Source organism: Rhinolophus sinicus, linkage group LG02, assembly GCF_036562045.2.
Source record: "Rhinolophus sinicus isolate RSC01 linkage group LG02, ASM3656204v1, whole genome shotgun sequence".
NCBI classification, from domain to species: Eukaryota; Metazoa; Chordata; class Mammalia; order Chiroptera; family Rhinolophidae; genus Rhinolophus; species Rhinolophus sinicus.
The window spans coordinates 50,470,455-50,497,017 of record NC_133752.1 but is presented as its reverse complement, the minus strand read 5'-3'; the positions used below and the strand labels follow the sequence as shown (position 1 = coordinate 50,497,017).

Sequence of the window (26,563 nt, the reverse complement as noted above, 5' to 3'; positions counted from 1 at the left end):
TGGACTTCCCTGATGGGGGCGTCGATAATTCCCTCCGTTTATTTAATATGCATGGATTCGAGGTTACTCTCTCTTACAATATTGATTCCATAAATGAACCTAAAGAGGGCTAACTCCCAAGTAACCTGCATCACAAGTCCCTAAGTTAGAGGTATTAGTGATATCTTCCCTGATTTGTTTCAAAGTATGATTTCAAATAAATGTTTATACACTGATGAAAGCTGTACTTGTATATTTACTGGAGACATACTATCTACATAAATTTTAGAAATCAGACACTACAGGTGATAATACAGATTTATGGTCCTCACTGGATTGATCTCTCTATCCCTTCTCTGGTTTCTTCTATGTAAGAGGGTTCACAGCTCAGAAATCTGATCTCTTGTGATTATTGAATTTGGAACCACTAGAAGACTTAAACCCTAAATTATAAGCCCTGATGTTTTCAATTAACAGAATATCAGCTATTAGGTCTGTTCAACTTTGTGCATTGTCAGGATGTGAAATTATAACTGCAACCGGGGTAGTTAAACACATGTCTCAGACATGAATGCAGAGGGTATCCTCGGCTGAGGTTCCTCTCTACAAGAGGCAGGTGGGTAGTGGAAACAACCTGAGGGATGGGAATGACACTAGATTCTACTTGACTTCATTATTAGTTAATAATGAACAAAAGGCAACAAAGGTTCTAAAGTTCTCTTCATATTCAATATAGCTAAATAGGCTGTCAGCTGCCATTACTGCTAACAAATATTGTTTTCAATAACAGATATTTTCAAATGCTGAAAGGCATATAAAACAAAACAAAACTTCTACCCTCTTTTAGAGAAATCTTAACACTTTTAAATGATAAAATTATTATACACACAGGAACATTTTCATGCAGTTTAGAAAGACATGAGATATAAAGATGCTGTCCTCCAAATCCCACTCCTTCTCTCCAACTCGAACTATTAATAGTTTTGTGTGCATTCTTCCAAAAGAAAAAGTTATAATTGATTAGTGTATTGTATCCAAGTGTGTATCATTTTAATTATGTAAAAGAGATCATTCACACTATTTAGCATTACTTTCTTTATACTTAATTTTATATCTTGGAGAACATTCACAGCAGCACAGAGAGATTTACTTCATTCTTTTTAAAGGCTGCTTCATAAAATCATTATTTATTTAGCCCATTCTCATTTCATACACATTAAAGTTGATTGTTTCTAGGGTTTTCTGCTATAGCAAATAATGCTGCTGCATATACATGTATGCACATATGACACAAATGTATACACACATACATATATCACACATACACACACATATATCTCACAACACACATATCGCAAATATACCCTTATAGGTGTTATAATATTTTTCCCCTGTGGTAAAACTGCTCTGCTACTTAATTCACAAGGCAAAATGCAATTAATAAAGTTCTTGGAATGAAGGCGGTACATTCTGCAAATGCAAAGAATCACCATTGATTTCTTTAGTTTTCATAGTTTATTTTTATTTGAGAAGAGTTATCACTAAGTTTTGTTCTAGAGAGTGAAGTACAATGAGCCCTTTCCCCTACATCCTATTTCATGCTTTTGTTTATAACCTTGGATTTAATAATCAGTTTGTCAAGTTTTCCTACTTTTTAGAAAAATATACTAACAACAATAGAAACAATACTCATTCCTTTTTCATACAAAAAATAATAATTACACCTTGTAGTGTGTTTATGTATGTAAGTGCCAAAGGACAGGTCTTTCTTAGAATTTTTCATCAGGATATCTAGTCCTTCCAAGAAAGTAGCACTCCATTTCTACTCAGGGGTATGTTTATCGATGAATCATAGTTGTGCATGCATGCTTATTTCAATCAATATACTCACAGAAGACAGTCTATTTTTTTTCATGAGCCAGGTTTTTGGCTCTTTCTTAAAGCAAAATTCACTTTGTAATCATTAAAATTGGACCTCTAAGTGTGAGAATACACATGCTTTTGATAAGCACTCATTTAGCTTTTGCATGTGTACTTTAGGAACCCCCAGACCTTCTAATACAGTTACACAGCCTTGAATCTGAACTTCAGAACTTGTTAACTAGGTTCTATCCACAAGTAGCATATCTCATACCGCATTCATTATGACATTCCGCAGTGCATTCCTTGTGAATTATGAAAATAGGGAAAAGGAAAATCATTTCCACAAGGTTTCCTCACCAAGAAAATATTAAGTGCAATTAAGTTAGTTTGCCCCCTCACACAGTGACTGGTTGCCATGGGTTACCACCTTCTCTGATGCATTTATCACTGGAAGAAAAATGTAAGATACCAATGTATGGAACTACCACTGACTACAAGACAATAATAAATGCAAACAGATTCCAGTAGAAAGTCATTTTAAACCATAGCAAAGACTAAACTTGTATTCCACTTCTGCTTCTTTTTCCTTTTAGAGGGCAAAGTTTTGCTATTGCAACTCTAGCTGTCCTATCAGAAACATCAGTTTTTTAAATGAATCTTTAAAATAAGATATTCAACCATTGTAACTCCTTTCTACCAAAAAAAATAAAAAGATTGTTGGTTAAACATAAGGAGGTTTCACATTAAATTAATTGCTCCCCCCTAAAAGAGAAGTTGAAAACACAGATAATAATATTTTTGTTACTAATACTGAATTGTCCTTTTGGGAGTGTATATGTGTGTACTTGTGTGTGTGTGTGTGTGTGTGTGTGTGTGTGTGTGTGTACCAATTACAAGAGAAGCTGAAACATTTGATCAAGGGTAAGTAGAGGAACTTAGAGCCTAAAATGAAACCTAAGAAAAGTTTCAAACTTGCAAAGTAAAACACAGGCTGCCTATCCACCAACCAAAAATCTTCACTCTATAGCTCCTTAAACAACAACCACTAAAATGGCATTGAACTAGGGGCATATTTTCCCCGCAACACCTTGGTATGTTTGTTTCCTTATCTGATTCTTATGAAGATTCTAAAATCACAGCAGAGAATTTTAAGTTAGAAGAGCTTCTGTTTGTGTGTTTTTAAAAGCATTTGAAGTGCCATATCTCAGAAGTAAATGCTGTTAATATTCATTGTATTTGTATTCAGTGACTAAAATTGGATGAGAGTTTTTCAAACTCTTGATACCTATTGCCAAATTGCCTTTTAGAAAGTCTACACCTGTTGTATTTTACATTCTCACCACCAGTGTATCAAAATGTCCATTTCACTGAACCACTGAGGATATTAAAGGGTATGTTCACACTGAGAAGTTAAAATTTCTTTTATTTTGCTAAATCCTTTAACCCAATTCAGAGGTCACCAAACATTTTCTGTAAAGGGCCAATGAGTGAATATTCTAGGTTGCTCAGGCCATACAGTCTATTGCAAGGAAACTGCACTGCTATAGCTCAAAAGAAACCATAGCCAATTTGTAAACAAATGGGCAGGCTGTATTCTAGTAAAACTTCACTCACAAACAGTCAGCTGGCCAGATTTTGTCCATGGGTCACAGTTTGCCAGCCCCTCTCAATACTCTGCGTAGTCATGATTTTTAAAACTAATCTTCTGACAATTCATAGAAAGAAATCTGCAAGAACCCATAGTGTGTGAGTGCGTGTGTGTGTGTGTGTGTGTGTGTGTGTGTTCTTATTCAAATACCTATCAACAAGTTCATTCATCTTAAGAAAACAAAACGAGGAAAGAACAACTTAAAATTGATAGTGCAGAGACTCTAACTTCCAAAAACTGTACCCAGCATCATCATCACAACTGAAGCTCTTACGGCATTTTACAGCTTACAAACCATTTCTCATTCATTATCTCATTTGATCTTGGAACACTATGAAGTAGCTGTGATCATCACAATTTTGCAGATGGGGGAACCAAGACTCAATTTACTAGCTGTGAGACTCAAGGCCAGAGGTCACTTTATCATTGCAGCTGTACCGACCAGAAAGTCGGCACTGAAAGTTCCTCTGACAGAGCACACCCAGCCAGGTAACACTACCTCTACTTTTCAGGTAGATTGTTTTTTCTTGAAGATCTGACTATTTTGTCAGTGGGAATGGGTGGTAATTAGGAAGATAAGAGATTGACCTTGTATTCTAGTTGGCTAATGTCTGTTTTGTGCCAGAATTTTCCCTGTGGCACTCAGCCAGAAATAATACAGCAACTATAAACGTCTAGGTAAAAGCCTGAAAAATAAATTCACAAGAAAGAAAATCTATTATTAAGGGTATTGTGAATTAAATTTAAAGGTATATTCACAAACTCTGTGAGCTTATACAGTAGTGAAAACAGATTTAGATAAACTAATAGCAAAAGAGAACAGCAATTTTTTTTTTAATTTAAAGAATTAAAGCGCCCAGCAAGGGTGCTAAAACATATTGAAAGAAAGAAGAAGATAACTATTTCTTAGCTAGAGATTCAGTGTTATTCTGTGACCACAAAGAACACGCTGCTGATTCTAACGTGCACGAGTGTGTGTGTGTGTGTGTGTGTGTGTGTGTGTGTGTGTGTGTCTGGGCCCTATGCAAAATCCGCCGGCAGACACAAGGCAGAGTTAGGCACAGCTCTTGCTGAGACTAGCCATCCCTCAGCACCTTCTCCGGTGGAGGACTCTTCCATTCGGCCAGGCTGGACTACGGCCACATTTTCCCACTGACTCCCTGCTGTTCCCTAGCACGTGAGGCAGGGCCTTAAGGAGTCCCCCACAAATTTTTCTTCCCACATTTTCTGCAGCTTCTGAATTCAGCTGACTGCACAACAGTTACCTGGATATCCTGTTGTTGTCTCTTCCTTGAATACACTAGGCAAGTGAGATGCTACTGCAAACAGCCGACTGCTTCCATGCCACATTTCCAGCTCTGCTGCATGCAGATGGCTGCGCTTTCAAAGTGCACATGCTTTACGGGAAGTCTGCACAGTCAGCAGATGATGTATGTTGGAAGAAGAACAAGCTGAGGCCATTCGCCAGAATGCAGCAGGAAACTGCTGAGACTTTCCTTGGAAACATGGCCTTGAAAATGTTCACATGATCCTGTTACATAAGTAGGATCAGGTGGCAAACTCATCCACATAATGGGTAGAACCAAAGTGGAAGGAGGAGAGCAAGTTGCAGGCAAGTTGGAAATCAATCTCTAGGTGGAAAAGCAACAGTGCCCAGAGTGATTGATCGTTTCAGCTCTTTCCATTAAGTCATGGAACCTCAGCAGGTGAGTTCAGCTGTCTGGGGTGCATCTTCTCCATTATAAATATGGGGAAGATGATGTATTCAATCTATGATGTTTATGTGAAGATGAAAGGAGAATGAGCTTTCTAAACTCTCAAGTGCAACCCCAATGTAAGGGACTGTTATGGATCTTGCCCTACTAGGGATCACCGGGGATGTCATAAATGATCCTTGTGCAGATATATCAGTACCACCTAAGAGACACACTGAGCATCAACTGGCACTTCAACAGAACCAACATGAGCACCTGGCACACAGCCAGTCCACTTGCACCAAACGGTGCCTTAGGTGATGAGAAGCTACATTAAGAGGGGGACTAGATTGCATCCATGACTTCAGAGGCGTTGCAGTGTACTCAAGAGAGAGCTGAAATTTCAATGTTTGGTGAAAAATATTTAAAAGAATCAATCATCCTGCCCAAGTTTGTGTATTCTTCACATAAAATATTTATCTCCATCTTATACTTACCTTACTGGTCCTAAAAAACAAACAAACCTGCTTCTAAATCAAGGAAATTATTTATATGGGAAATCATCTAGAAATGCTCTTTTCTGGCCATTATCATATAAAAAATGTACTTCTATTAGATTGAACCACATTTAATTGCTTTTTTATAGGTCAGACACACTCAAATATCAGCAATTTCAATACAATGGATCAGAGATTGAACCCGATATGATGCAAATGACCTTGTCTTCCGTGAGTTCACTATCTAATACTTGTTAAAATGTTCCCCACATAATCTACTTCTTATTGCAGCTTTTGTTCCAATTCATTAAGTGCTTGCTTAAATAAAGCACCTTTTAAATGATTTATAAAGTTACGTATTCAAGAGGCAGTGTTTTAAAGGAAGTAATAGAGTCTATACTATTCAGATACATTCTTAAGGGGTGCTACTCTTAAAGAGAGCTGCCTTTTTTTTCCCCTCATTTTCATTTTCTCTCTTCCTGTTTTCAAAAAAAAATAATGGAACTCAACCTTTGTATGTCTGGATTCTTCCAAGAAACAGAACCAATAGGAGTGTGTGTGTGTGTGTGTGTGTGTGTCTGAGAGAGACAGAGGGAAGGAGAGAGAGAGAGACAGAGAGAGAGAGAGAGAGAGAGAGAGAGAGAGACAGAGACAGAGACAGAGAGACACAGAGACACAGAGACAGAGACAGAGACAGAGACAGAGACAGAGAGAGATTATTTATTTTAGGAAATTGGCTCATGCAAATATGAAGGCTGATAATTCTAAAATCTGCCGGGGGTGCCACAAGCTAGAGACCCAGGTAAGAGCCAGTGTTGCAGTTCAAGTTCAAAAGCCGTCTGCTGTCACAATTCCCTCTTGCTCGAGAAAGGTCAATCTTTGTTCTTTTCAGGACTTCAAATGATTAGATGTAGGGCAATCTGCTTTATTCAAAAGTCCACCAATTTAAATGTTAATACCATCCAAAAACACCCTCTCAGAGGCATCCAGAGCCATGTTTGACCATATGTCTGGGTACTGTAGCCTAACCAAGTGGACACATAAAATTAACCATTATAACCTCAGACAGAATATTATATGTACTACATTGGGTACAACTGTAGACAAGAGGGAAAACACTGCATTTTCTATTACCATTAAATTTATATTTTATATTTACTTCATTATAATATAATTGTGGCTATTTTTCCAGTGAGTCCATATAACAAAAGTTGCTTCCTTCACACGCTAAGGAAGCAACCACAATCAGATCCATCTGCCTTTCTGGAACTATTTCTGAGGGAGACTTCATTCCATTTCCCTAAAAGTATGATGTGACAGGTTTGTTTTTAAACCTCAAATTGAGCTTGAAAAATTTAACGGCATTTTTGAGATAATTTTTTTGCAACACCACACTTCTGAAACTACTGATACACCAAAAATTTAGAACAGCCTCTTCCTGCCAAAAATTAATAGAGATTTTGCTCTATTGAACTATTTGTAAAAGAAGAAAAATGATCCAGAGCCAGGAGACACTAAATTATTTTTAAATCTATTGATCATCTTTCCCCACAAAACGCTAAATTCATTCACTTAAATTTCATCTCCTTAACTGATCTTCATAAGGACCATTGAGAGATAATAACAGTAAGTGGAAAAAACTCACTTTGGAATTCGCCGCCATTCACCCAGGAGCCCGTAGGTTCTTCAGAGGCTCTGCATGCAGGCTCTGAGAGCGGCTGCAAAGGGCTCTGGGCGTAGGGAGGGGAGCAGCGATAAAGGCAAAATTAACCTTCTAGCAATTTCCCGCTTTGAGGACTTAAGTCAGCGTTTAATCTCATTGGGCTGTGGTTTTTCCTGTTGGCTTTTCAAAATCAAATTTGTCAAAGACAATTCACCTAATCTTATATGGAGTATTCTTATTAAGGGTATTACCCTGTGAAATATATTATCATTATAAGACTATAACAAGGGCTAAAGCTCAGAAAAATAGAGTAATTACCATCACTTACAGATCTATGGAGAGGCACTATGGCGTAATGGAAAGAGAAGTCTAATAAATTTGATTTCAAAACCCACTAGTCAGGTTCAGAAATATTTCAGCATTCACAATCACCTTCTTCCCACCCAGGCATTTCTCAGGGCTCCCCCGCCAGGCTTTCTCCGCTCCCTGAGGAAGGAGGAGGGGTGCACAGGGGGAGCGTTTCCTTTCTGTGCCTGGAAGAATGATCCAGCAGGTACACATGAGGCCTGGGGAGAACAGTGTCCCCAGTATTTTATTCCCCTAGTACTTAGTGATAATATACGTATCATAGTAACATGTTATATTAGAATGTGAATGTGATAGAATACAGCCTTATTCTCAATCCTTCCTTTTAGTCTTACAATAGATAATAAGCCTTTTATTTCGCAAGGCTCATGTCTTACGCTTCCTCTGTATCCCTGGCAGTGAGCTCCACAATGCCGAGCACATAGGACGAGCTAAGTGAAAACATAACAATCTATTGGGTTTTGTTTTTTAATTCCTGTTGTAGGTGGTCTGAAGTCGAGAGGAGGAAAGGGTTGCTGTTTACGTCATTACATTATTACGGTTTTACTAAAATGGAAAAACAAATGAAGCCCATTGGCTGTTGTTTCCTGAAGATTTCACTATGGATCTCAGGCATCATAATTTTCTAGGGCTACGAAAATAAGGCCCACCCATTATCCTGACCACCCACAGGTCATGATGAAAAAGAATAAATATAGGAGTCAAGAACTTCACAGGTCGAACTAAAAGTGTACAATGTTGTTCCTATCTCCTTTCACTTAGACGTCTCCCTGGAGAGATCTAACTAGCCCATGACGCATCTCTCACTACAGACCAGTCTCTCTACTCCCAGCCTTGAGCCATAACCGGTGAACGGGACAGATACCTGATCCAAAGCAAGCCAATCAGATTTGGAACTGGGAAAGTCTCTGTGTGGCTGCAGCTATAATCGTTAACTCTGGAGCAGATATTCCACACACAGCAGACAGTCCACCATGTGGACTGGAGACCAAAGACAGCTGGTCCCCAGAAAGAACGAAGCTAACAAGCAGAAAGGAGAGAAGGCGGAACAGGGTGAAAGTCCCAGGCCCAGACCCTTTCTGAGATCTGGCTACATCCCCACCATCCCTTGATCCTATGATTTATTCCTGCATTCTTACAAGTAATCATCTTTTGTTCAGCCTGTTTAAATTGATTTCTGTTATTTACAAACAAGAGTCCAAGTTAATACAATGGGGATCTATTTTGGAGGGCAGGGGAGAAAGGAGGATATAACCTGGTGCCTTCAGGGATAGATATAGTGACTATAAAAATATTTCTTTCCAGTGGAGCCTTCTGAGCTGACTCAGGCATTTGGTATTTCAGTTAGCCTACTGAATGATCCTTCTTTTCTTCTGGCTTCTTCAAGTTGAAATTCAGTAACCTTGAAGTGTGAAAAAATGCTATACAGCATGTTCTTTCCCCTCTAGACTAGCAGACGCACAGCTGCCCTCTGAGATTGTGCTACTTTTCCACAGGCCCTAAAAGGATCTTCATTACTGTTGGTGGGTTCACACATACTCTTGGGGAGAGCCACGTCATGAATATGTAAGAGGAAAATTAGCATAAGAAATGTCACCCTCTCATGCTTGGTAACTTTTTTTATGCCTCTATTTTTATTCCCATTTTCTTTATTCATCTTCTTCTCATACATGCTAAGAATTCTCACTGGCCTATCACCCACATCTACACCTTCAGTATAAGTTCATGTCAATCTACCATCCTCATTGCTCTTCCTTGCTGTTCCCATAGGATATACATACGTCCATCATTTTGTATTCTAAAACATACATGCTGTAAATGACTTTTTACTTCTGCATCTTTCTCATTAGGCTGGGAGCTACGTATTGGAAGAGGCTGTGCCTTATTGTTAGAACTGCAGTGTCTCATCCATCAGCTAGAAACAAATGTTTGATGAATGAGCAACGGAATGATTAAGTAAATGATTGAATTAATGACTCTGCTCCATCCAGGCATTTCCCTATTCTAGTCATATATTTTAAATGCATTCTGCCCTTCTTTTATTGTCAGAATAAGTGCCCAGCAGGCCTCTTGGCTGAGTTCCTATAATGATATCCCTTTTCTTTTAACACCTCATTCTCATCAAATTTCCTTAAGAGAGTTTGATAGTCTCTTGGCCAGGCCAACACCCCAGTCATTCAAACACGAATGTAGCTACTATTGTGAAGGTATTTTGTAGATGTGATTCAAGTCCATGTCAGTTGACTATTGGGGAGATCATCCTAGATAATCAAGGTGGGCCTGAGTCTGTCAGTTGAGAGGCCGTCAGCGCAGAACTAAGGCTTCTCAGAGGAAGAAATGCCAGCATGGTCGGCAGCTTCAGCACCTGTCTGCGAGTTCTTGTCTTCCTTTCCCGAGCGTTTGCCCTGTGATTCTGGACTTGCCTAACCAGCCCCACAACTGTGTGCCCAAGTCCTTGAAATACATTTCTTGATATGTGTCTCCTACCTGTTCTGATTCACTGGGTGACCCCCACTAACAGAATGATTACCAATAGACCACGCACAGAATTAAAGCTATATACTGGCTACCATGTTTCATTGCCCTCCTGTTTTCATTCCCTACCCTTTCTAACCAGTGGTTTTAGAAATGGCCACATGAACTGGCCACATAGGCTGGGGATAACTTAAAGATATATCAACACATCTTACCAGCATCATAAATTTTTGCATGGTCTTAAAGGAAAGTAATCATAATCTGTTGGATCAAACAAAAGCTATCATTAATTCAAATATAACATACATTCTGTCTTTTCCTTTGGAACATTCTGGGGTTTTCCTTCAGTTCATATTTTCCCCAGCACATAATGCTTGTGACATGCTGTTTGTTAATCTAGCCAACCACTGCAGGGAAAATTTGCTGTAATAAATTTTCAGTAACGGCAGTGGCCTCTTATTTTTAATATCTTTCTTACTCTTTCACACTCATTTCTCTATTTCTCATTCACCCTACTTGCCAAAGGTTCTCCCATATAGTCCTCCAAAAGCTTTGAATAGCACAACAGTGAATTCATACACCTTAGTGTGTTCACACTCTTCAAAACTTGATTGTGCTATTCATTTCCTGAGCTACTATGTCTGCTGTTAAATATTTTTTCTTCATATTTGGTGCCTTAGCTTTGTTTGCACTTTTCCATTTTTATCACTTTCCTTGCCCATGAGACAGTTCCACAATATAAATTTCTAGCTTCACAGCTTTTCCTCAGTGTCACCTGGATTGTTCCCTTTCATTTCATAAGCTGACTATCCCTTATCGCCATTGTTATAATAATTCTATTGTGTTCAAATTTTTACCTGCCAACTTTCCTTCATGTCTTTAGGGGGAAAAAAAATCAATTGTTTCCATAGCTAAAGTTTCAAAAGGTATTTTACTCACTTGACGTTTCACATCTATTGTTAACTTGTAGCATATAACTCTTGTGGATTCCACTAATCACCTTTCTCGTTTCATGTTCATATTTTAAATTCTATTTGAATGATGTGCTTCAATCCCATATTCTGGCCAATTTGTTCTAAGTCGCTGGCTTCATATGTCAGATACTGGTTGCTTTGGGTGACACCATGTTTTCACAAGGTATAAATTAACTTCTTCCCCCAGACTGTCATTCTTACAGTGTAGAAAGGTGCGTGCCCTTAAATAACTTTTCATTTTAGGTATCTTTTGAGGAAGACATAAACTCAGAAATCTCTTCTTTCTCATGAACTACATCTTCCCACTCACCATGCAAGAGAAATTTCACCTTGGTACAGCTCACCTGTCCTCCCTTATGAACAACGCCTTTCCCCTTTGTACTCAGCTTGACTGTTAGAACTAAATGTACATCAAGTTGCTCTTCTCTCCAGCCACATAATCTGCATTGTCTTTCTCCCTCACTTTACTCTTTTTGTGTCATATGTGCCTACTCTAACTAGCATTTACTTTTCCCAAGCAACTTTATGTTTTATCCACTCTCATCTATCCTTGTCCCAAGTAAAGGCCCATCTTCTTATTACCCCACCCCCTTTCTTGGTCCTGTTTTCCTCTTCCTTCTCTAATGGTTCCAAACATCTTATTTACATCCATTGTTCAGATCCAGCTTGCTTTCTTGGCTTAGTTTTTTAAATGGTGATTGAGCAACAAGTATATGGCATACAGAATGCAGAGGTAGGCAGACAGTGTTTTGTAAATTAAAGAGCTGAAAGTCAGGTAATAAGGAGAGGCTTGGGCTAATACAGTAGCATTTGCTTCTAGTGTTAATGGGCTCTAAATCATCTTCCACGCTGCATTTACAAAAGGAGATCTTTCTAAAATGCACATCAGATCAGTCTCCTGCTTAAAATTCTTCAGTGACTCTTCACAGTCTGAAGGTTGAAACCCAAACTACTTAGGAGGTCATTCATCATCTGACCCCTGATTTCCACTCCTGCTTCATCTTGCATCATAATTCTATTGGCCTGTACCTGTGTATGCATGTGAATATATGTGCTATGTGCACGCCTGTGCATGCATGTACAGGTCTGTGTGGGCAAGAGCTGCAATGGACAACAGGGTTTGTGCACCCCACCCCTCAATTCATATGTTGAAATCCTAACCCCCATTGGGTGGTATTTCTAGGTGGAGCCTTTGGGGAGGTGACTAGGTCATGAAGGTGAAGCCCTCATGAATGGGATGAGTGCCCTTATAAAAGGGACTCCAGAGAATTCTCTTACCTTCATTCTGCCACGTGATAACACATCAAGAAAACCACTGTCTATCAACCAGGAAATGGGCCCTCACCAGATATGGAACCGGCCAGTGCCTTGATCTTGGACTTCCCAGCTTCCAGAACCATGAGAAATAAATGTTGGTTAAGCCACGCAACCTATGGTATTTTCATTATATTAGGTTGGTGCAAACATAATTGCAGTTTTTGCATTGTTGAAATTTGCCATTTGATATTGGAATACATTCTTTTTAAAATGAGGTTATGCTATACATCCTTTTAATGCAGATTTCTCGCTTTATGGTTTTTTGCTAATGATTTATTACTTGCTATTTGTTTTATATTTATTTTAGACCATGGAAGTGATGTTAGACAAAAAGCAAATTCGAGCAATTTTCTTATCTGAGTTCAAAATGGGTCATAAAGCAGCAGAGACAACTCACAACATCAACAACTCATTTGGCCCAGGAACTGCTAATGACCATACAGTGCAGTGGTTGTTCAAGAAGCTTTGCAAAGGAGACGAGAGCCTTGAAGACAGGAGCGCAGTGGCCGCCACGGGAAGTTGACAACGGCCAATAGAGAGCAAGCAACGAAGCTGATCCTCTTACAACTACACAGGAAGTTGCCGAAGAACTCAACGTCAACCGTTCTATGGTCATTTGGCACTTAGAGCAAATTGGAAAGGTGAAAAAGCTCGATAAGTAGGTGCCTCATGAGCTGACCGAAAATAAAAAAAATCGTTGTTTTGAAGTGTCATCTTCTCTTATTCTACGCAACAAACCATTTCTTGATTGCATTGTGACATGCAACAAAAAGTGGATTTTATACAACAACTGCTGACAACCAGCTCAGTGGTTGGACCGAGAAGAAGCTCCAAAGCTCTTCCCAAAGCCAAACTTCCACCAAAAATGGTCATGGTCACTGTTTGGTGGTCTGCTGCCAGCCTGATCCACTACAGCTTTCTGAATCGCAGTGAAAACATTACATCTGAGAAGTATGCTCAGCAAATAGATGAGATGCACTGAAAACTGCAATGCCTGCAGCTGGCATTGGTCAACAGAAAGGGCCCAATTCTTCTCCATAACACCTGACTGCACATTGCACAACCAATGCTTCAAAAGTTGAACAAATTGGGCTACAAAGTTTTGCCTCATCCGCCATAGTCACCTGACTTCTTGCCAACCAACTACCATTTCTTCAAGCATCTCGACAACTTTTTGCAGGGAAAACACTTCCACAACCAGCAGGATGCAGAAAATGCTTTCCAAGAGTTCATCAAATCCCGAAGCACAGATTTTTACACTATAGGAATAAACAAACTTATTTCTCGTTGGCAAAAATGTGTTGATTGTAATAGTTCCTATTTTGATTAATAAAGATGTGTTTGAGCCTAGTCATAATGATTTAAAATTCACGGCCCGAGACTGCAATTACTTTTCCACCAACCTAATGGCAACCCAAGTGGACTAAGACAAGTGGGGTGGGTGAGTGAAGCTGGAAGACTTAAAAGACAGAAGTCCAAAATCCTGGTGGAACAGGTAGAAAGCATGACAAATCTGGAAAGGGGTGCAGGTGGTTGTTGAAATCAGATCTGAGGCAGATTTTGGAGACAGAGTGAAGGCAAGTGGTCAGAATCTGAGGAGGGTGCCAGTGGAAATCCTGAACACCACCTGCTAGCCTTTGTTCCTTTTGTTCATAGTTGGCTCTATTTTAAAAGGCTAGATGGGGTGAAAGTTGTTGCATGCCTTTCTCCCATGACCCTTCTCTGGGCAGTGGGTCTTGAGACCACCCTGGATTTGCTAGATGGCACACACTGGCATGACTGAGGAATTACTGAGATGAGTGGTGGGCTGTGGCCCATATCAACCCCTGGAATCTAGTTTTGGAAGGTATTGCTGCTCTCTGTGGTGGCAAAGTCTGCTCCCGTATACTTTGTTTCTCTACCATAGGCTCTGACGGCTAGATTGAGAATGGCGAGTGGGAGCAAAGATTCTGAGGGCCATATGTGACAGTGAGCAGTGAAAGCCAGGATGGGTCCACAGGCACAGGATGGCGGCAATGAAATGTCATTATTTTTCTTGCTTTTAAATAGTTCCAAAGAGCGGTCCTCCCAATTTTGCCTGGGACAGGTTCTGTATTTGGGAATCTGTATCTGGGAATATAAAGTTTCTTCCATTCAGATGTTTTCTTGATAGGTGAGTCTATAAGAATTGGCACTGAGTTGCTTATTGACTTAGAAAAGGGTACCTTGCAGATCTTCTTAAGTAACTGGTAGCTTTTCCAGATACCTGCCAGATATTGGGGTTGTGGTAGTATTTGGAGGTGCAATAAGAAAAAAAATAGGGAGAGAAGCTGTAGGGTTTCCTGAAGGGAGGATTGTGGTAAATTATTAGACACAGAATTAGTTGGCAGTGTTAAGATACATAGCATGTCAGGTTTCATGTAGAAAGGGCTGCAGCATGTTCTATTGTACCATTAGTGTGAGGACAGGATGCAGAGGGCAGATGGACTTTGCATTATGTCTTCTAGATTCATGATATAAATTGATACCTGAAATCAGAAGTCAGGTTTTATTAATTGTGGAGGCAAGAAATTCCTTAATGAACTTAGTAGGGCTGGCCATTATGCACTCCGTGGCCTGCCATCTTGGTGAGGGTAACAACCTTCATTGCAGCCATGGGAGGGGGGCAGCTCCATGAGGAAATCCTTAGTAATAGCAGTCTATCCCTCCTGTCGATTAAGAGCAGATCTATTTTCCCCTTTGGAATTGTAGGCGTATCAGGCCCAAGCGCAAGTGTTCCAACCCGTGGATGCAGGAATAGTTTCTGTCATCGTCATAACTATCAGAAGTCCGTATAGCTGTGCTTGAGATCTTGAATGGCTTTTAAAGGTCAACCCGTTTAGTAATACAGCAATATGGCAAACTCTTCTTGTCAACTGGCATAAAAAATATCCTCCCTCAGAGATAACCCAAGAAATGCAACTATTCTCATTCTTTACCCCTAAAGCATAGCTCATGACTTCATATGCTTACTTACATGATTTCTAGAGTTATATCTATATCCTGCTTATCGCTGGCTGTTCCGTAAACTGGCTAAAGTCCTTCCTTGTTCCCAAATAAAAAATACAGGCCTGCAGATAACCTCATTCTCCCATGCCATGTCCTAAACATATCTGTGAATGGAGCTGTTTAAATATCACAATCTTCCATGAACTCAATCCACTATTTTTCCAATCTCTTTAGGAGTTTGTGTTTTGGTAAGCTACAGAGAAGAACAGAAGGTGCTAGAAGTTCTGATCCAACTTCCCTTGACTCCTTCATTCATGCAACAAATGTAAAGAGAGCATTGACAGTGTATGAAGGAGGCCCTGGTGGGTTCACAGTTCTTTAAAGTCTAAATTTGTGGCAAATGCCTCAAGGTCAGACTTTTCAGTACTTTCTTAACATAGCTCTGCGTGTATCTACTGTTTCCCTGAAAATAAGACCTAGCTGGACAATCAGCTCTAATGTGTCTTTTGGAGCAAAAATTAATATAAGACCCGGTCTTATATTATGTTAGATAACACCCAGTCTTATATTATGGTAAAATAAGACTGGGTCTTATATTAATTTTTGCTCCAAAAGACACATTAGAGCTGATTGTCTGGCTAGGTCTTATTTTCGGGGAAACATCGTACAAATTCGCCTGCTGCTACTTTCCAGTGCATGTTTTGCAGATCACTTTGGTGATAAAGGTTTTACAAATGGCCCTCGTTTTTTGGAAGGCAAATCTTTAGAATCAAAGTACAAAAGAGATTCCTTTATCACTTGGAAGTCCCCAAACTGTGTTTACATGGCCACTTCCTCTATCATATGAATAAATTCCTAAACTAGCCCTAACAGCAGCAGCAGCAGGGATTAAAAATGTTCTTTAAATGTCCCGCTGTTTCACTGGGGGTTGCACTTGAACTGTTCGGTACTCACCCATTTGTATCCTTCACAGCCTTCAAATTAACCTGAGTGCACAATTGTCACATATGAGTTGTCACTTACTCATTCATGCAACACATTTATCTGGAGATGGCTTTGTGTCCTCACGTAGTTGACTTGTACCCTGGATCCCTTCATTCATTTATTCATCATTCAACAGTCATTTATTGAAAACTGCTCTGTTCCAGCAACTGATCTGGATGTACTAGGATGACAGAAATGATACATAGTGGTCCCTGCCCTTGAGAAGCCAAAAGTATACAGGGCTCACCACAGTTAGATTCATAAAGAGTGGCACTGCCCCAGCTTCTCTCATTAGTGAGGCTTGAAACATCATAACAAACTTTCCCCTAACTGGATCTTTCTCTCTCTTCTTCCCTTCATAAAAACTGCACAATTTTTAAAACCTTCCCCTCCTGTTCTCCCTTGGACCTTACAGACAGCAAAGATGGTCTTCTTTCTGTTCCCCTCCTTTTTCTCCTCTTCTCCACCCTCACACAAGGGATCCATGTTCGTGCCATTCCAGGAGGTATATAGTTCATCCTTACAGACACTTTGTATATTGGGCCTAAATGCTACTGGAACCATTTTTAAAATGAGGAAATAGATGCTGAAATTAAGATATTGCCCTCAAACCACACAAATCCATGATGAAACCAGATCTAAGATCTACATCTTTTCACTACATCATGCTAACTCCAACATAATCTCCCCTGAATCAATCACTATTATCCTCCAAGAGCATACATAAAATCAATCTAATTTCAGTTTTCCTTTATTCCTGGAATTATGCCTATTCCTTCATGTAAAATATTTTTTTTTTTTTTTTTTTTTTTACTTCACAATTAGAAATGGCAATAAAATAACATTAAGTTGAAACCAAACTGGCAGGTTTTCCTGACCAGGTTATGACTTTACCAGGTGTTCACTGATCCTACTAGAAAGAGTTTACAGACAAAAGACAACGTTTAAAATGCTGAGGTAGCAAGTGTGGTTCTACGGATGTTGAAGGGGTTGTTCAATAAGTGGTTTAGCTTCCTTTATTTATGAATGGAGGTCAAGATAAGAATCTACAGACACTGTGGCTCTCTCAATCCTCTAAATCTAGACACCACTGAAATGCACGTCACAGAGATAAGGAGCATTAGAAACATAAACATGGATTTCCTCTAGCAACTGATTGGTGTCTGCAGAAACAAAGAGACTAATATTTTGCTTAATTAACCTTCATGCTTTTCTAGAACTAGAAGTCATGGGAGCATAGACTTTGGGCTACTCACCAGCTTGAAAAACTAGATTATCAGAACATCCTAGCTATCTAGACTGGGATTCTAAGGTTCTCTGTATATGCAGCTGGGTTGGCAACCATCTGAGCACATATGTTTTCAGACAAAGACATTCAGGGGCTATTGCTGGATAAAAGAGAGGGCAGACATTTTGGTGCAAGCAAGAAGAAAGGGAAGATACAGACGAGGAGGAGGCAGATGAGCATAATGGATGGGGAATACTGTGGCGTGTACCTTTCCTCTTAGAGTTAGGAACAGGTCTTGAGCCCCGTGGGGAGGGTGGTAACACCAGAACCTTAAGGTATTGGTTCAGGAAAGACTTTGTGAAACTCTGAGAACAAGCAATGTTGTTTTGAAGCCTAAGGGCCCAAGTCCTTTGCAAGAACTGGGGAGAGGGGCGTTCTCCCATTTCATCACTGAAGCATAGCAGCCCCCCTACAGGGTATGGAGCAGAGGTATACAGCAGTGGTGCCCACATACCCACCAGATTGACAGCCAGGAAGGCAGTCACAAGCTTCCCTCAGGTGATTGTACTTAGCAGACTTCCATTAGGAAACCTGAGAAGTTCATGAGAAAAACTCTTAGGAACTTCCAGGAACACATGGTGAGAGAAACTTAGCCAAGAATTGAGTTGTCTATGTCAGCAGGTGGGTGCCAGGAGCTGGAAAAGTATAGTGTTCAAGGTTGACATTTGTACTCATAGCCTGGTAAGACCTGGGACATTCAGGCAAAAGGTAATGGATAAAGCAAATAATTCTATAGTTGATGGTTTTAATGTTTTAATAGGAAGAATTCAACTGAAATAAAAGGATAGTGAGTGAAAGGAATAAATGTAATCCAGCTTGAGCATGAAGATTCTGGGTTCTGACTTTCCTCTTTTTGTCTACTCTTTCTGCCTTTAAGTCAGTTAAACCCAATCATATCACACAAAACTGAAGCAACAATTTTTAAAGCCCCAGGTAGACTAAAGTCCACCAAGCACAGTCTGCTCCTTCCCTCATCCAGTTCCCTCCCCAGGACTCCCAAACCCTGAGCACAAGCCAAGGCCAGAATCCTAGCCAGGATTTCTCAGACTCTGACCTTGGAGCTAAATTCAGTCAATCCAGTGCTTCATGAGAGTAAACTGGAGGGTGAATGAAGTGCTCTGACAGTCACTCTAGGCAGTATTTCCTGGGGGAGGAAACACTGAATAGATGAGAAGGATGAGGTGAGGTTCTAGTTGCTTCCTGGGCACAAAGTCAGTGCTGCTGGTTCCTCTACATCCCAACAGGAAACAAGCTCCAAGGATGAGAGAACATGGTGTCCCTCCTCCCCCATGGGGTCTCTGAACAAAGGGACCGCTGATCTGTAAACAGTGTTCTTATGGAAATTCTAGAATCACTGTTCAGGTAGAAGAGAGACTCCCAGGATCTCACTGACGATGTTTAGGGTGTGCAAGGAGAGCTGGTGGTCCTTCTGGGCTTGAGGGAAGGCGCCAGTCCAAGAGGTGGATGATGGCCCTTGAGGAGAGGCAGCTCAATCGAGACCCTAAGAAAGAGGACCAGGAACCAACACACTTCATGGGACCCTAAGCAGACTCTGCCTTTCCATCCCCTGAATGGAAGAGGCACAGAAGGATTTAAAGCAGCTCATGTGGTCAAAAAGATTCCTCAACCCACTTCTGTGAACAACACTGGAGGATGGGGCAAACCTTATAAGTGATATAGAGCTTGCAACCTCACAGAGCTTTAGATTAGAATAACTTATCTCTTACAAACTACGGAAAGAAGCGGTATACCACTTAGGAAAAGATTAGGAAGTCTCTACTAAAGCCAAGCATAAATATGCATGTCCCATGGCCCAGAAATTCTACCCCTGTGTGTGCGCCCAGGTGAAAGAGTGCTTGTGGACACCAAACAAAACACATACAGGAATAATCATGGTACTTTTATTCACAACAGCCTAAAAGAGGCAGCAACTAAAAAGTGCACCAACAGTTGAATGGATTAATAAGTTGTGGTGGGTTCTTGCAATACAACATTAAATGGCATTGGAAAGGAAAACAGCGGCTGCTCTATGCAATACCAGAGATGACTCTCACAGATACAATGTAGGACAAAAGAAACCAGAAACAAAAGAGTAAATACTGCATGATTCCATTTATGTAAAGTTCAATAACAGGCAAAACTTACCTATGGTGACAGAGGTCCTAGTGGGGGGCATGAAAGAGTCGACTAGGGTGCTGGAAAGTCCTATATGAATGGTGGACACATGGGAATCAACCAGATGAACTAAGCTGGTGTACTTAAAATATGTGCATTTTCTATATGTAAGTCATACTTCAATAAAAAGAAAAGAAGCAGGGTGGATGTATTTTTTTTAATTAAATAATTATAGGCCTGCCTATTAGCACACGAAACTGACGGAATCAAATAAGAAGCCAAGTAAGTTTTTGAGCCAGTTAAAGAGCCTGGGACTAAAAGGGGCTGTGGCTGTAGTAGGCTAAGAAAGCAGCTCCTTCTCCAAGGAGGGCACATTCTGTAATGACATCTTCACTTGCGGCCAACGAGAATAACAGTTAAAGAAAACCCTCTCAAAGGGAGAGGCCGAGCCTGGGAAATTATCTCCTGGAAACAGAGGGGAGGCCTTCCCCAGGGTATGCGGCCTGCACGGATGTGAGGATCGCACAAGCAACGGCTGTTGTGAGTGTAAGTTTCCTCTTTCTGATGGAGGAATTACTGTGGTTATCTTATTTCTGTTTCAGCACTTTCTGTTGCATGTGTGGGGGTAGATAATTTGTCATAGAGGGGGTGTGTAGATCTGTCAGTAGATTAAGAGAAGCAACATCCAAAAAAGACATCAAGACTCCCATAAGGTCCTGGACTGTGAGTTTAATGTCATCACTGTTATTATCGCCATTTGAAAAATGAAGAAATGCCGCATCCAAATCCATTCATAGTGAAATGTTCTCTGTGCAGGTGAGGTGTTTCTCCTTCCAGTGGAGGTTATTTTCTGTACGTATCCCCTGTCTCCCTTTCCTCTCCATCTCCAAGACATTCCTGCAACAATTGATTCCTTTTTTCTCAACATCTTCAAATGCTCTGGCCCTCTCTCCTGGCTCATTACCTCTCTTCTCTTCTGCCTTTTGTTTTGTTTGACCCCAAAATTGTAGTGTTCCCCCAATTTTCGCCTTTCACTTCATTTCTTACCTTGCTCTTTACAGTCTGTCTAAGGGTTTACATTTACTTTTAAGGCTTTAATAACCATATCCTTAGTTGGTCACTCCCATGTCTAAATTTAAAGTAGTACCACTGCAGTATAGTGTACTATGCTAATACTTTAGTAGTATTAGTTTCGTATTACTTTAATAGTAATCAACATTTTTGTCGACTTTAGTATTACTTTAATAGCAACACTAAAGTAGACAAAAATGTTGATTTTAAAAAGAGATCATAAGGAAAACAAACACAAAACCCACGTATCGCCAGATTTTATTTTCTCCCTCAGAAGAAAACAATTTGCTGAGGTACTGAGTAACACAATATTTTAATTGTAATTCATATTTTTGTATTTTCTAGTTTGAAAACAAAGCACATGTAAACACTGGATTTCAGTCTGACTTATAATAGTAATATATGGTATAAAATGCTTTTTGAGCTGTTCTTGAGCACAGTCTGCAAGTTTGTTATTGACTTTTGATTACAATGAAAGATACAGACCTTTCTAAATTATTAAAGTACAAACGACTGCCGAAAAAGAAAAGGAGAAATGGAGTCACAGAGAGGCTTAGTAACTTGGTAAGTATCACAGGGCTAATGAATGCTGGAAATAGCATTTCAATTTGGGCAGTTTGGCTCCAGAGTCATTTAGCAGTTACATATAAATTGCAAATTATATTTCCTGATGCTATTATTCTACATATTACCCCACCTACATTTACCAGTAAATAAATAACTCCATTTGATGTGTGAACGTACATTATTGCATTCTTTAGAGGCTTAAAAGATTTTTAGAAATACTTTAGAGAGCTAGGAGGAGCAGAGAGGAAAAAGGCATACAACACATTTCCCACAGCAAGATTATGAGGGCCCCGGACTAAAACCAGAAGAAGGAAGCCAGAAGCCCTGGGTAAATCAGGACCATAAGTGGCACAATCCGAGGTCTTCATTACAGTCATATGACTTCTCCCTCAGCACAGTTCTGCAAGGAAAGGTGAGCACAGCTCACCTCCAGTACATCTGTCCTTTCTAAATTAACCAAAACAAGTCTTCCAAAGGGCATCCCATCCCTTGTAGCACATGAGCAGAAGGTGCTGCATGGAAGCACATCAAGGGCATGCAAACATTTGCAAGCAGCCAGGATGCTTCCTCTGAGACACCTGGCAACGCTGCTTTTGACAACGGAGTCCCAAATCCCCTTAAGAGATAACAGGGGGATGGCCTTCAAAACTATACCAGATCACCTTGATGACACCAGGGAGCCTCAAGACTTCTTCCTACTTGAATAAGCTTGGGATTTCCAGAGCTAATGCAAGATGACAAGCTCTGATTCAGCCAGAAGTGCGACCTCTCATTAGACATCTTCTGCTCCAGATGCCAACTTTCAAGGCTCTCCAAACAGAAATAGGAAACAGCTCTTTCCTTTTCGTCTTTGTCCCACCTCTAGAACTCCTTGAGAGGAAAGACTTTGCTGGGAACCGCTCTTTAAGGAACGCAAAGTGGAAACAGACCCCTCATTGGGAGGACATGGCACCCGTCTTTCCCACAGAGACAGGTGGACACTTGTGGCAGGCTTCTGGGGGGAGGGCAGCAAGTCACCTGCAGTGGCCCTCTGCTTGCACAGCCAACCATACTCAGGTGCTTTTGTGGCAAGCTGCCAGCTCAAGTATCTAATTAATTAAAGGGCTCTTCTTGCCAAGAATATTGGCCATTTTGACATTTCAGTTGGAGACTGGAGCTCATGAAGGTTCAGCTTTGGAAGAGCAGCTCTGCTTTTATCACGTTTGATCTCCCCAGCGGGAAAAACCAAGTGCCTGGAGTGGCAATAATCATGTTAAGTGCCAGTTTCCTTTGCCAAAAAACAGTGCACTCTTTTCTTTATACTTCTCTTGGGGAAAACTCCCACTGAGTCATTTACAGGGTTCTTTGCTTATGTTGCAATTCCACAGCAGCAGCACCATTCTTTATTTCAACATATGTAGGCAGTTCCGCAAGCTTGCACGGTCTGTGGTTTTAAATATCATTCAACTTAGGCTCAAACTCAGAACAGGACAGAGCACACGGTCTCCCATGGCAATATTTAAAGTGTTAGCAACGTGGGAGGGTTACCCCACTCATTTTCATGGGGCAGGTACATCTTTGAGAAGACCATCCTCCAGCCCCTAATTCAGGAGGTAAATAACTCTGGCCATCAAGTGAGAGAACCCAGAGGTCCATTTAGACACGGCCCTGGTAAGAGTTTAGAATGGGAAGGGTACACTGGGTTAGTGGCTCTCCCAGGGATGGTTATTTACAGCCTTTTCTCTGCTCTCAAAGCATTTTGTTTATGCAATTACTATAGAACTTACCCTGTTGTGATTTATTCAAGTATAATATTGCTTCCCCACCACCACTAAACCATGAGCTCATTTACGACAGGGATTCATTTGTCTTTTATCATCCGAATAATCATGGGAGACTTTGAATATGTATTAAGTAATTAATTAATCGGGTCTAAGTGAGTCAAAACTACCTTCTCAGTCAGGGTAAAGATTTGAATAAATTCGATGTGCCTGTGGGGAGTAGGGTGGACGATGGAAACAACTTACATTAGTAACTTACGACCTTTGTTATCTGATATATTAGGTCAAGGAAAGAAGGAATGAAGGGAAGGAGGAAATGGAGGAATGAAGGGAGAGAAAACTAAATAGAGAAATGAAGAAAACAGAAAGTAGAAGGAAGTGAAAAGGAAAAGAAATGTATGGAAAGTTATTGAGATGCAAATAAAAAAAGAGATAATAATACATAAAATAAATTATATAGTATCATAGAATGTGAGGTGAAAAAATAGGCAGTTTGGAGGTGCTTGGGGCAGGAGCAGATTGCAATTTTAAATAGGGGCGTCCCTGAGAAAGTGTTGATAAGATGATATAGTCGAATCCTTACTGAACCGAGGAAAGGAGGTGCCGCCTTCCCGTCCCCCCACCTCCTCTCACTCGCCCAGCAAAGAAAGAGCTCTTAGCACTCCTCTGTAACGATTAGGATGAGGATAGGTAGTTCTGGATTCCAAAGACTCTCCTTTCAGCTCTTACTGACCAGTTTGGGGTTTTATCATTGCAATTTCCAATCCCACTCGCCTGTGAGGCAGTGAGGTGCAGGAGGAAAGAGCACGGGCTCTGGAGACCAATTTCTAGGGCTGGAGTCCCAGCTTCACCGCCCATGAGCTCTACACAACTTTGCCCAAGTTACTCAGCCTCTCTGTGCCTCACTTGTCTCCTGCGTAAAATGAGACAAATAGTGGTATCGACTACTAAAAAAGAGACCACAGACCCAAAACGGAGTCCCTTCTGCTAAGCCCCATGTCAGCAAAACAAGACTTAATATCTAACCTAATTGCAGTTTCAGCCTCTCCCAGTAATGCATAACCTGGAATCTGGAATTACACGGTCAGCACTAGTGAGGTAATCTGCCCGACAGACTCCTTCTGTCCCCCATAGGAAGGTGACCTTGCCTGAAACAATCCACTCTGCTATCAACTTCCTTTTTCCCACCCCCTTCTGCCTATAAGAGGCTTTCATTTTGTCCAGCCCTCCGAAACTCCTTTCTCTTTGCTAGAAGAGATGCTGTCTGATTCATGAATGGTTAAATAAAGCTAGAATGAGCTTTAAATTTTACTCAGTTGAATTTTGTTTTTGAAAACAACCCATAGGATTGTGGTGAGGACTGAATGGGGGGAGGCATGTAAAATTCTTGGAGCAGTGCCGCAAAGCTGATTCTGGACCACACTGGCTCCCTGACTGACTTCCCTACCCTCACCATTTCCACAGCTGCCTTATTTAGTGCTTGGCCTAAGCAATGATTTCAGAAGATTATAGCCAGCATCAGAGTGTAGAATTAAAATAATAAAGAAAAGCAATCCATATGGGAGAAGAGAGGGGAGGGATTATTTAGCTTGTGAGGATCATTTATGAAAACAAAGGAAAAGCAGAGTTAAGCTGCTAAATCAGAGGTTGCAATTAGCTCAATTGTAGAGTGACTTGGCCCCATTCTGAGCAACAATAACAAGAGTACTCACTCTTAATTGAGGCAAATTAAGTATTCTGAGGACTCCAATTTTATAAAAAGTTGTACGCCACTACAGAGATCCAAATTACAGGAACTCTTCTCCATTCTTCCTATTGATTAATCTTTTAATTTTTTTTCTGCTTCTTTTCACATCCAGCACACTTCTCTGTAGACTAAGAAAACAAGATAACTATCTCTGAAAGCTCATCTTTCAGAACACATTATGCAAAATTAAATGTGTACTTATGTACGCATGAACACAACAGTCTATGTTTAAATAACTATAGTCCAGCCTTGATTACGTTAAGACTGGAAAATCTGAAAGGAAAATGGGTTACAAAGGGAGAAAAAGTGGCCACGGTGCCCTTGAAACTCAGTAACATAAGAGCCAAGAAGAAAATGCTCTAGAATCACAAGGCAAACACAATTTACAGCCAAAAGTTCACGATAATATCTTTAGTACTTGAAAAAAAATAGTGAAATCAAGGTAGTAATTATATAGCTGAACAGAGTACAGTGTGTGGCATTTACCCACACAAAAAAAGAAAGAAAAAGTATATATAGTATGATTCTTAAATGTCCCTTTGCATGTATAATTTGCAATATTTGTCAACGTCCCTTTATTTCTGCTACTCCATTAAACTATTTTGGCAGTCTAGAATTGCTGTGACAAAAATCCATGCTTTATTTGCAGCTCAAAGTAGCTTCTTTTTTTTTCAGGTGTACATGTGTGCATTTGTGGGGGGCTGCTGCTAATTATTACTGTTTCAAATATATCCTACAATGTGCATTACATGGGCGGTTATGCCTGAACCACAGACTACGAAGGTCATCTTCTAGAAACTTGTTTTCATGCAGACGCAGCTGGGGTAATTAGAGCTCAAAGGGGATTAAAGCAACGTATTTCATGACATTTGCCCTTAACTACCTTCCTCCGTATTAGCAGTGTTACTTCAGCAGGCAATGACCTTCTTATGCAATCTATGGATCTAAATGTGCTGTTTATTCTGAAGTGACAGTGACAACTATAGCAGCTGCTGGAGAGAAGAATGGGTGTTCTAGCATTGGCAGTGGTGTAGTTATCAGTGAGGCCCAATTCATGAAAATACTCTCCAAAAGGCATGAGGTAATGCTACTGATGGGATTCTGTTACTAGATTTTAAAAATGTTTATCACTACTATAAAATTAAGACATTTTACTTGCTGTAAATTATACCTCAACAACAACAAAATAATTATAATGTATTCTTTGATTCTTACTTGGGGTAGGAGAGACACAAAACCAGGAAATACATTTCTCCTGGTCTAGAGACTCTTTGCCACAACCAATTTTAATCCTGTAAACTATGACTACTTGGTTTGACCTTGGGTGTCTGTGTCTTTCCCTTTGAAAACCTCAAAATCACAAGTCAAAGAATAAAAGAATTCCCAGACTAGGGATATAACACAATAACATTGTGGAGGAATCACCAATATTCACTCTATTTAATTATTTTTACAGCCACTGCACTGAAAGCAAGGAAGTCCACATTTCCATAGCACTTTGTATTCACCAACCCATCCATTGAGATGCCTCCTTTCAAGGAAGAGAAAAGCCACAAACTCATTCGACCCACAGTACTCACTTCATCTG

The 26,563-nt window shown here is 40.2% G+C and overlaps 1 protein-coding gene and 1 long non-coding RNA gene across 7 annotated transcripts in view; one reads left to right on the top strand and one right to left on the bottom strand.

Annotated features, from left to right (window-relative positions):
- RASGEF1B (RasGEF domain family member 1B) overlaps positions 1-26,563 on the bottom strand; it is a 531,937-nt gene that overhangs the window by 315,681 nt on the left and 189,693 nt on the right. The gene's annotated exons all lie outside the window — the stretch shown is intronic.
- LOC141569830 (uncharacterized) overlaps positions 19,696-26,563 on the top strand; it is a 31,538-nt gene continuing 24,670 nt past the window's right edge. For 3 of the 4 annotated variants that reach the window (XR_012493614.1, XR_012493626.1, XR_012493620.1), the window contains exon 1: positions 19,696-20,376. This is a non-coding gene — a long non-coding RNA (uncharacterized LOC141569830). The other variant, XR_012493629.1, reaches the window with a different exon arrangement.